The sequence below is a fragment of the Dama dama genome, chromosome 7 (assembly GCF_033118175.1).
Source record: "Dama dama isolate Ldn47 chromosome 7, ASM3311817v1, whole genome shotgun sequence".
Taxonomy (NCBI): Eukaryota; Metazoa; Chordata; class Mammalia; order Artiodactyla; family Cervidae; genus Dama; species Dama dama.
Genome location: NC_083687.1, coordinates 28,375,434 through 28,386,715, shown reverse-complemented (window position 1 = coordinate 28,386,715; position 11,282 = coordinate 28,375,434).

Below are 11,282 nucleotides of genomic sequence, written 5' to 3'. Positions count from 1 at the left end.
GAGGTTGAGATCATTGGATGGCATTACCGACTCAATGGACATGAGTTTGAGCAAGCTGTAGGAGCTGGTGGTGGACGGGGAATCCTGGCGTGCTGCAGTCCATGGGCTCACAAAGAGTCAGACAGAACTGAGTGACTGGACTGAACTGACAATCTTTTCTGAAGTCTGATGGTTTCTAACTCTTTATAATGACTAATAGTGCAATGAAATTTAATTGAGTTGTCAGTTGAGAGAACTTTTAAAATTAGATTTGATAAACTCACACTATCAATTTTATAATATACCTCAGAAGAAGTTCAAAGAATTGAAGTTAGGACTGTAATGAAACTTCCATTCCTATTAACTTACATATAAGTACACTATTTATCAGCACATAAATATTTTATAAGTAAGCAGAAAATTAATTAAATAAATTAATGTTTATTTTATATTCATGTATTGGAAGGGACTTACAATAAAATATGAGTTAATGGATATAAAGTATTGCTAGTATTCCATGAGAAAAATGTTAGAAGATCATTCTTTAAGCAGTTTCTTTTTAATCTTATTTCTATAATGTGACTCTAGGCTTTATGGGGTTTCCCTGGAGGCTCAGATGATAAAGAATTGCATGCAATGAGGGAGATCCAGGTTTGCTATCTGGGTGGGGAAGATTCCACAGAGATGGGAATGTCTACACATTCCAGTTTTGTTGCCTGGAGAATTCCATGGACAGAGGAACCTGGTGGGCTAGAGTCCATGGGGTTGTAAAGAATGAGACATGACTGAGTGAATAACACTTTCACTTCACTTTCAAGTTTTATTGAAATCCTTTAAAAAACTTACATATACATTTCAAGAAATAAGCTCTTGTCTAGAATTTATGTGTTGTAAAAAGTAAGTATCTTGGGCGTTCTTGCATGTTATAAGTTTTAAGCTTTATATAATATTTACATAAAAGTAAAGGGCCTCCCAGGTGGCTCAGTAGTAAAGAATCTGCTGCAGGAGATTCTCATTGGAGCAGGAGAATCTGCTCCATAACAAATGTTATGAATCCCCTGGGTTGGGAAGATTCCCTGGAGAAGAAAATGGCAATCCAATCCAGTATTCTTCCCTGGAGAAGCCTATGGACAGAAGAGCCTGGTAGACTACAGTCCATGGGGTGGCAAAAGAATTGGACACAACTTAGCAAACTAAACAACCATAGCATAAAAGTACATAAGTACTTTCCCTAGATTCTTTGAAGAAACCTCTTTTGTGATGTTAATTCCACTGTTTCCTCCTTTCCCCATCATTCCTGCATTCTCTAGACTTTACCATCTATGAAGACTCATTCATGTCTCTCAAGTTATAACATTATTGAATTTATATGCCTTCTAACTCAATTTTCCTCATGGGAAAAACGAGGCTATTGTTATACCTAAAGGCACCGATTTCCAAAGGACATCTTGACAATTATAGGTAATGTATTTTTTTCCCATGGAAATTTTGTTGCAAAATGAACGTAGATGGGAGATGATACAAAGAGAGGAATTAGAATAGAACATCTCTGAGATAAACAGTCTTTTATCCTTCCTTGGCCCCTTTTTTATTTTTAAGAATAGAATACAGTTCTGCCCATATTCAAGTCATGAGGAAGTTACAGTGAAAGTACTCATCTATCTAAATCTATATCTTTAGCAGTAGTTCTATAAATCCTGGTCTATGTGTGAAAGAGATATATTCCTTAATTCCATTCAGTCTTTAACAAAAATATAATTGTGAATATCATTAATGAGAGAAGGATGTTAAACTTTTAATGGCTTTAGCTGTGAGTTATTAACCATCTCTTAGGAGTAGTCTAAAACAGCCTCTCAGGCCATTCGCATAAAATTTCAACATAGACTAGTATGTTATAAAGGAATTCCCCTTAATATATAAAGTCCTTCTATAAATACTTATGGTATTTCAATTTTCCTCATCATGTCCAAATAAAATAGTGAAATTACATCACAATGATTACAGTGTGAAATAATTTAAACTTGGAAAATAGTATTTAAAATATATGTATGCCTAAAGGAGGGTGTGTTGGGTCCAGGGTGACAGGACTGGGACCAGGTTCTAGGGATCCAAGGGTCAGTTTGTGTCTGGCCACCAGGCTCTTGCGCCCAGGCCGGGCATAGCCAAGGAGGCCCTCAGTGCTCCTACCTTTGAGCGAGGTCTCCACCAGGTGCAAGTAAAGCTGGGAGCTCTTGTTGTCGTGGCTCATGCACTTGGTGAGCCCGTTGCACTGCAGGATGCACTCTTCAAACTGCACAACATTCTGGTGGCGCCGCTTGAGGCTAGTCAGGGCCCAGAATTCGGCCAGCGCCAGATCCACGTTCTCCGGGGCGTCGCAGTGGATCTTCTTGACTGCCACCCGGACCCTACTGCGCCTGGCCACTACCTCAGACACCACGCTGTAGCTGCCGCACCTGATCTCCACCAACAGGCTGTAGTGTGGCCGCGCTGACCCGCTGCCACCCTCGGGCCGCCACTGTGCCAGCTAAAAACATCCCAAGTGATATAACATTCTTGCTCTGTGGTGTGATGGACTGATTAAGTAGAAGGCTTGAATCAGTGCTGCTCCCTGTGTGGCTATGGCAGATTCTTTACCACCTGAGCCATCAGGGAAGCCCTGATGAGCCTGATTGGTGGCTTGTTAATTTACCCTACTCTGAGGGCCGAGAGGAGCTACTCCACGTTCAAGGTCAGGAGGGGCTGCCATGAGGAGATACCCCTCTTCCAAGGTAAGGAGCAGCAGCTGAGCTTTGCTGGAGCAGCCGTAACAAGATACCCCACGTCCAAGGTAAGAGAAACCCAAGTAAGATGGTAGGTGTTGTGAGAAGGCATCAGAGGGCAGACGCACTGAAACCATAAACGCAGAAAACTAGCCAATCTATCACACGGACCACACTCTTGTCTAACTCAATGAAAGTAAGCCATGTCGTGAGGGGCCACTCAAGACGGATGGGTCATGGTGGAGAGGTCTGACAGAATGTGGTCCTTTGGAGAAGGGAATGGCAAACCACCTCAGTATTCTTGCCTTGAGAACTCCATGAATAGCATGAAAAGGCATAATGATAGGATACTGAAAGAGGAACTCCCCAGGTCGCAAGGTGCCCAATATGCTACTGGAGATCAGTGAAGAAATAACTCCAGAAAGAATGAAGGGATGGAGCCAAAGCAAAAACAATACCCAGTTGTGGATGTGACTGGTGATAGAAGCAAGGTCTGATGCTGTAAATAGCAATATTGCATAGGAACCTGGAATGTTAGGTTCATGAATCAAGGCAAATTGGAGGTGGTCAAACAGGAGATGGCAAGAGTGAATGTCGACATTCTAGGAATTGGTGAAATAAAATGGACTGGAATGGGTGAATTTAACTCAGATGACCATTATATCTACTACTGTGGGCAGGAATTCCTTAGAAGAAATGGAGTAGCCATCATGGTCAACAAAAGACTCCAAAATGCAGTACTCAGATGCAATCTCAAAAACGACAGAATGATCTCTGTTCTTTTCCAAGGCAAACCATTCAATATCACGGCAATCCAAGCCTATACCCCAATCAGTAACACTGAGAAGCTGAAATTGAACGGTTCTATGAAGACCTACAAGAACTTTTAGAACTAACACCCCAAAAAGATGTCCTTTTCATTATAGGGGACTGCAATGCAAAAGTAGGAAGTCAAGAAACACCTGGAGTAACAGGCAAATTTGGCCTTGGAGTATGGAATGAAGCAGGGCAAAGGCTAATAGAGATCTGCTAAGAGAACACACTGGTCATAGCAAACACCCTCTTCCAACAACACAAGAGAAGACTCTACACATGGACATCACCAGATGGTCAACACCAAAATCAGATTGATTATATTCTTTGCAGCCAAAGATGGAGAAGCTCTATACAGTCAGCAAAAACAAGACCAGGAGCTGACTGTGGCTCAGAACATGAACTCCTTATTGCCAAATTCAGACTTAAACTGAAGAAAGTAGGGAAAACCACTAGGCCATTCAGGTATGACCTAAATCAAATCCCTTATGACTATACAGTGGAAGTGAGAAATAGATTTAAAGGACTAGATCTGACAGACAGAGTGCCTGATGAACAATGGACGGAGGTTCGTGGCATTGTACAGGAGACAGGGATGAAGACCATCCCCATGGAAAAGAAATGCAAAAAGGCAAAATGGTTGTCTAAGGAGGCCTCACAAATAGCTGTGAAAAGAAGAGAAGTGAAAAGCAAAGGAGAAAAGGAAAGATATACACATTTGAATGCAGAGTTCCAACGAATAACAAGGAAAGATAAGAAAGCCTTCCTCAGTGATCAATGCAAAGAATTAGAGGAAAACAACAGAATGGGCAAGACTAGAGATCTCTTCAAGAAAATTAGAGATACCAAGGGAACATTTCATGCAAAGATGGGATAGATAAAGAACAGAAATGGTATGTACCTAAAAGAAGCAGAAGCTAGTAAGAAGACGTGGCAAGAATACACAGACGAACTGTACAAAAAAGATCTTCATGATCCATATAATCATGATGGTGTGATCACTCACCTAGAGTCAGACATTCTGGAATGTGAAGTCCAGTGGGCCTTAGAAAGCGTCACTATGAACAAAGCTAGAGGAGATGATGGAATTCCAGGTGAGCTCTTTCAAATCCTAAAAGATGATTCTGTGAAAGTGCTGCATGCAATATGCCAGCAAATTTGGAAAACTCAGCAGTGGCCACAGGACTGGAAAAGGTCAGTTTTCATTCCAATCCCAAAGAATGCTCAAACTACCACACAATTGCATTCATCTCACACTCCAGTAAAGTAATGCTCAAAATTCTCCAAGCCAGGCTTTAGAAATAAGTGAACTGTGAACTTCCAGATGTTCAAGCTGGTTTTAGAAAAGGCAGAGGAACCAGAGATCAAATTGCTAACATCCACTGGATCATCGAAAAAGCAAGAGAATTCCAGAAAAACATCTATTTCTGCTTTATTGACTATGCCAAAGCCTTTGACTGTGTGGATCACAATAAACTGTGGAAAATTCTGAAAGGGATGGACATACCAGACCACCTGACCTGCCTCTTGAGAAACCTATATGCAGGCCAGGAAGCAACAGTTAGAACTGGACATCGACCAACAGACTGGTTCCAAATAGGAAAAGGAGTACACCAAGGCTGTATATTGTCACCCTGCTTATTTAACTTATATGCAGAGTACATCATGAGAAACACTAGGCTGGAAGAAGCACAAGCTGGAATCAAGATTGCTGGGAGAAATATCAATAACCTCAGATATGCAGATGACACCATCTTTATGGCAGAAACTGAAGAGGAACTAAAAAGCCTCTTGATGAACGTGAAAGAGGAGAGTGAAAAAGTTGGCTTAAATCTTAACATTCAGAAAACTAAGATCATGGCATCTGATCTCATCACTTCATGGCAGATAGAAGGGGAGACAGTGGAAACAGTGTCAGACTTTATTTTTGGGAGCTCCAAAATCACTGCAGATGGTGATTGCAGCCATGAAATTAAAAGATGCTTACTCCTTGGAAGGAAAGTTATGACCAATCTAGATAGCATATTAAAAAGCAGAGATATTACTTTGCCAACAAAAGTCCGTCTAGTCAAGGCTATGATTTTTCCAGTGCTCATGTATGGATGTGAGAGTTGGACTGTGAAGAAAGCTGAGCACCGAAGAATTGATGCTTTTGGCCTGTGGTGTTGGAGAAGCCTCTTGAGAGTCCCTTGGACTGCAAGGAGATCCACCCAGACAAAAGAGGTAGGGATGGAGATCTGTCCCGGGAAGGGAGTCTTAAAAAAGAGAGAAATTTCCAAACACCAGGAAACACTCTCACTGGCAAACCTGTGATGAGCCTTGTAAACTCAGACGGCAACATAACCGGGAGGAAAAATAAATAAATAATTAAACCCCACAGATTAGGTGCTTAAAGGCAACTAAGGAAAAGTGGCACAGACTCTTGCATCTGCCACTAGCAAGTTGGGACTAGAAAGGGAGGCGCCGGCTGCATTGCCTAGGGTAAGGAATAGGCCTGAATGCGTGAGGGCAATCTGAGGGAACTAACTAGAGATAGCAACCCAGTCTGTGGGGTAGCTATCCCGCGAAAAGCCCTAAACTAAGACACCACCAGGCCCGCTCACAAAACAAAGGACTGAGCAGAGCTAGCCGGCTGTGGACCTGCCCATCCCCCGCCAGAGACAGGCAGGCAAGGACAGCCAGAGCCAGAAGGGGGCAATTGTGGCCCCGGAGAGGCATCCTCTAGGAAATTGCAAGCAGGCTTCGTTGCTATCCAAGACACCTTGGGATGCTGGACTGTTGACATCCGCCGGGAGGGTTGCAGCCAGATATCAGCTCCCCAGAAGGGACACAGGGCACACCTGAGAAGGCAAGCCCATTGTACACCCAGAAAACCGAGCAGCAGGGATTGGGGAGGCGATCAGTCACAGCCCCAACTAGGGGCGACTGCGCTCGCCAAGCACCTGGTCACCTGAGCGGCTCGGACCAGGGAAGGGCACAAAACGCAGGCCCAATCAAGTCCGCGCCTTTGTGGAGTACCCGAGAACCTGAAGCTGAGCGATTTAGACCTGGGAAGTGCACTCAATCCAGAGCCTGCCTCAGACAGTTCCAGGCGGAGCAACCTAGAGCCTGAGCAGTGTAGACTGGGATAGCACACGCGCCGTCGGCAGGGGCAAACCCAGTGTGGCCGAGACACTGGGAGTACCCCCCACAGATGCCTGTGATATTTGTTTGCAGCGTTCCTCCCTCCCCGCAGCACCACTGAACAAGTGAGACTAAAAACAGTGACCACCACCGCCCCCTTGTGTCAGGGCGGAAACTAGACACTGAAGAGGCCAGCAAACAGAAGAAGCTAAAATAAACGGAGGGAACCGCTTTGGAAGAGACAGGTGCAACAGATTAAAACCCTGCAGTTAGCACTGACTACATAGGAAGGGACCTATAGATCTTGAGAAGTATAAGCCGGATCAAGGAACTATCTGAAAATGAACTGACCCCACACGGTCCACAACAACACCAGAGAAAGTCCTAGATATATTTTTACTATTATGATTTTTTTTCATGTTTTAAATTAAAAAATTTTTCTTTTTTATTTTTAAGTCCTCTATTACTCCTTTAATTTTCATTTTTTTAAACTTACTATTACTTTGCAAAAAAAAGGCCTTATTTTTATGTTTTAAAATTTTTTCCTGCTTTTTATTTATTTATTATTTTTTAAATTTTATTTATTTATTTTTTTAATTAGTTGGAGGCTAATTACTTCACAACATTTCAGTGGGTTTTGTCATACATTGACATGAATCAGCCATGGAGTTACATGTATTCCCCATCCCGATCCCCCCTCCCACCTCCCTCTCCACCCGATTCCTCTGGGTCTTCCCAGTGCACCAGGCCTGAGCACTTGTCTCATGCATCCCACCTGGGCTGGTGATCTGTTTCACTAGAGGTAATATACATGCTGTTCTTTCGAAACATCCCACCCTCACCTTCTCCCACAGAGTTCAAAAGTCTGTTCTGTACTTCTGTGTCTCTTTTTCTGTTTTGCATATAGGGTTATCATTACCATCTTTCTAAATTCCATATATATGTGTTAGTATGCTGTAATGTTCTTTATCTTTCTGGCTTACTTCACTCTGTATAATGGGCTCCAGTTTCATCCATTTCATTAAAACTGATTCAAATGAATTCTTTTTAACAGCTGAGTAATATTCCATGGTGTATATGTACCACAGCTTCCTTATCCATTCATCTGCTGATGGGCATCTAGGTTGCTAAGACCTTATTTTTAAAGCAAACTTCATATATATATATATAAATATATATATATAAATATATAAAATAATTTTTGTGACTTTGTTTATATTGTATTTTTGAGACTCTAACCTCTACTCTAGATTATTAATCTTTGCTTTTTGGTATTTGTTATCAGTTTTGTACCTTTAAGAACCCAATCTTCAGTACCCATTTTTACTTCGGAGTGAGATTACTGGCTGGATTGCTCTCTCCCGCTTTGGACTCTCCTTTTTCTCCACCAGGTCGCCTCTATCTCCTCCCTCCCCCTTCTCTTGTCTACCCAACTCTGTGAATCTTTTTGTGTGTTCCAGGCTGTGGAGAACACTTAGGGAATGGATTACTGGCTATATCAGTCTCTCTTCTTTTGATTCCCCTTTTTATCCTTCTGACCACCTCTGTCTTTTTCCTCCCTCTTCTCTTTTCTGTGTAACTTCGTGAACATCTCTGAGGGATCCAGACTGTGGAGAGCACATAGAGAAGTGATTACTGGCCAACTTGCTCTCTCCCCATTTGATTCCCCCTCTTCTCCTCCTGGTCACTTCTATCTCCCTCTTTCCTCTTCTCTTCTCCATGTAACTCTGTGTACCTCTCTGGGTGTCCCTCACTGTGGAGAAACTTTTCATCATTAATCTAGATGTTTTATCATTGGTGCTGTATAGATGGAGAAGTCATGAGGCTACTGTAAGAATATGACTGAAAACCAGAGGCAGGAGGCTTAAGTCCAAAACCTGAGAACACCAGAGAACTCCTGACTCCAGGGAACATTAATTGATAGGAGCTCATCAATCGCCTCCATACCTACACTGAAACCAAGGGCCAACAAATTCCAGAGAAAGACATATCATGCAAATTCTCCAGCAACACAGGCACATAGCCCTAAGCTTCAATATACAGACTGCCCAAAGTAACAACAAACCCATTGATATCTCAAAACTTACTACTGGACACTTCATTACACTCCAGAGAGAAGAAATCCAGCTCCACCCACTGGGACACTGACACAAGCTTCCCTAACCAGGAAACCTTGACAAGCCACCCATCCAACCCCACCCACAGTGAGGAACCTCCACAATAAAGAGGAACCACCAACTGAAAGAATACAGAAAGGCCACCCCAAACACATCAATATAAACAAGATGAAAAGGCACAGAAATACCTTGCAGGTAAAGGAACAGGATAAATGCCCACCAAAACGAACTTAAGAGGAAGAGGTAGGGAATCTACCTGATAAAGAATTCCGAATAATGATAGTGAAAATGATCTAAAATCTTGAAAACAAAATGGAATTACAGATAAATAACCTGGAGACAAGGATAGAGAAGAATGCAAGAAAGGTTTAACAAGGACCTAGAAGAAATAAAAAAGCGTCAATATATAGTGAATATGCAATAATGAGATAAAAACACTCTGGAGTGAACCAACAGTAGAATAACAAAGGTAGAAGATAGGATAAGTGAGGTAGAAGATAGAATGGTAGAAATAAATGAAACAGAGAGGAAAAGAGAAAAAAGAAGTAAAAGATGAGGACAACCTCAGAGACCTCTGGGACAATGTTAAAGGCCCCAACGTTCAAACCATAGGAGTCCTCAAAGCAGAAGACGGAAAGAAAGACCATGAGAAAATACTTGAGGAGATAATAGTTGAAAACTTCCCTAAAATGGGGAAGGAAATAATCACCCAAGTCCAAGAAACCCAGAGAGTCCCAAACAGGATAAACCCAAGGCAAAACACCCCAAGACACATATTAATAAAATTAACAAAGATCAAACACACAAAGAACAAATATTAAAAGCAGCAAGGAAAAAACAACAAATAACACACAAGGGGATTCCCATAAGGATAACAGCTGATCTTTCAATAGAAACTCTTCAGGCCAGAAGGGAATGGCAAGACATACTTAAAGTGATGAACGAAAATAACCTACAGCCAAGGTTACTGTACCCAGCAAGAATCTCATTCAAATGTGTAGGAGAAATCAAAAGCTTTACAGACAAGCAAAAACTGAGAGAATTCAGCACCACCAAACCAGCTCTCCAACAAATACTAAAGGATCTTCTCTAGACAGGAAACACAGAAAGGGTGTATAAACTCAAACCCAAAAACAATAAAGTAAATGGCAACGGGATCACACTTATCAATAATTACCATAAATGTGAATGGGTTGAATGCCCCGATCAAAAGACAAAGACTGGTTGAATGGATACAAAAACAAGACCCATGTATATGTTGTCTACAAGAAACCCACCTGGAAACAAGGGACACATACAGACTGAAAGTGAAGGGCTGGAAAAGATAATCCATGCAAATAGAGACCAAAAGACAGCAAGAGTAGCAATACTCATACCAGATAAAATAGACTTTAAAATAAAGGCTGTGAAAAGAGACAAAGAAGGACACTACATAATGATCAAAGAATCAATCCAAGAAGAAGATATAACAATTATAAATATATATGCACCCAACATAAGACCACCACAATATGTAAGGCAAATGCTAACAAGTATGAAAGGGGAAATTAACAATAACACAATAATAGTGGGAGACTTTAATGCCCCACTCACACCTATGGATAGATCAACTAAACAGAAAATTAACAAGGAAACACAAACTTTAAATGATACAATAGACCAGTTAGACCTAATTGACATCTATAGGACATTTCACCCCAAAACAATGAGTTTCACCTTTCTCTCAAGTGCATATGGTACCTTCTCCGGGATAGATCACATCCTGGGTCATAAATCTAGTCTTGGTAAATTCAAAAAAATTGAAATTAAACTAAGAGTCTTTTCTGACCACAGTGCAGTAAGATTAGATGTGAATTACAGGAGAAAAACTATTAAAAATCCCAACATATGGAGACTGAAAAACATGCTTCTGAATAACCAACAAATCATAGAAGAAATCAAAAAAGAAATAAAAATATGCATAGAAACGAATGAAAATGAAAACACAACAGCCCAAAACCTATGAGACACTGTAATAGCAGTGTTAAGGGGAAGGTTCATCGCCATACAGGCTTACCTCAAGAAACAAGAAAAAGGTCAAATAAATAACCTAACTCTACATCTAAACAACTTGCAAAGGGAGAAATGAAAAACCCCAGGGTTAGTAGAAGGAAAGAAATCTTAAAAATTAGGGCAGAAATAAATGCAAAAGAAACAAAAGAGACCATAGCAAAAATCAACAAAGCCAAAAGCTGGTTCTTTGAGAAGATAAATAAAATTTACAAACGGTTAGCCAGACTCATCAAGAAACAATGGGAGAAAAATCAAATCAACAAAATTATAAATGAAACTGGAGAAATCACAACAGACAACACAGAAATACAAAGGATCATAAGAGACTACCATCAGCAACTATATGCCCATAAAATGGACAACTTTGAAGAAATGGACAAATTCTTAGAAAAGTACAACTTTCCAAAAGTGAACCAGGAAGAAATAGAAAATCTTAACA